This window comes from Hylobates moloch, unplaced genomic scaffold (assembly GCF_009828535.3).
Source record: "Hylobates moloch isolate HMO894 unplaced genomic scaffold, HMol_V3 SCAFFOLD_17596, whole genome shotgun sequence".
Taxonomy (NCBI): Eukaryota; Metazoa; Chordata; class Mammalia; order Primates; family Hylobatidae; genus Hylobates; species Hylobates moloch.
In genome coordinates this window covers 1-1062 of record NW_026669871.1, presented here as the reverse complement: position 1 = coordinate 1062, position 1062 = coordinate 1, and the positions used below count along the sequence as shown (strand labels likewise).

General features: G+C 39.4%; 1 pseudogene; it reads right to left on the bottom strand.

The window, feature by feature from the left end:
- Nucleotides 1-160: 160 nt before the first annotated feature.
- LOC116465991 (putative tripartite motif-containing protein 64B) lies at nucleotides 161-654 on the bottom strand (annotated as a pseudogene).
- Nucleotides 655-1062: the final 408 nt, after the last annotated feature.

The window sequence follows — 1062 nt, the reverse complement described above, 5'->3', positions numbered from 1 at the left end:
AACAAATGTACACATTCAAGGTGGTTATCCCATTTATAACCATAAAGTAATTACATTCCATGAAGTTACAATGAGCTCACAGGCTCTCACACGTAGGGTCTTAGGACACTTTTTGCCTCACATATGGGAGGTCACAATAAATCATCATGAAACCAAGTTTTCATGTACAACCAAAGCAAAAGAAAGGCCTCAGAGGGGAAGAGAAGGAGGAAGGAGGAAAACCATAGATAAGAGAACCTTTAGAAACATCAAAAAAACTCACAGATCCATTATCATAAACCAGAAACACCCCAACCCGACACAGAGGCCTTTGCACATACTGAATTAATGGTGGAGAGTGGGTGGAGACACTGCAGTGATGCCTCCTTTTTGAGGAAATTTAAAAATATGTTTCATCAGAATCAATAACGATATTGGCATCTGCAGTCCTGAAATCTCTACAGACTCCCAGAATCCAGCTGGAGGAGAGGGTCACAGCCACCTCCCAGCAATGCCTGCCGGAGGTGAATGCTTGTGCTCCCCACACAGCAAAGCTCTCCACTCCCTGGGGATCCATGGGAGCACTGAGATGGTCATCTCCAAATATCACATATCTCACATTCTCAGAAAGGCTTATATAGCAAGGAATCATTTCTGTGCTCAGAGCATTATCCACTGACAAGGAAAAAATATTATATTAGTGAGTGCTATGAGGGACAGAGGCTCTGTGGCCCAATTATTCACTTCATTTGCTCTTCTTCCGAGAAAATACAGAAAAAAGGAAGCCAAGAGAGTTCAGCCCCATCCATCCATGAAGATTAAATGTTATTACACCTCTACAGCACATACAATTATGTATTATTCCTTAAATAATAGAGAAAAAACGTGACCATCTCACTGGATGAAGTAATGATTTAATGTCTTTCTGCATAGTTTGTTTCAGGACATATCTAAAATGTTTTTATTTCTTCAATAGAAAAATCTTCTTGTATTATTTGTCTTTAAGATCATCAACAGGTAGACATCAATTTTCTGTGATGTGAGAATTTATTGGAATGTAAGTAATGCCTGTTATAGTCTCAA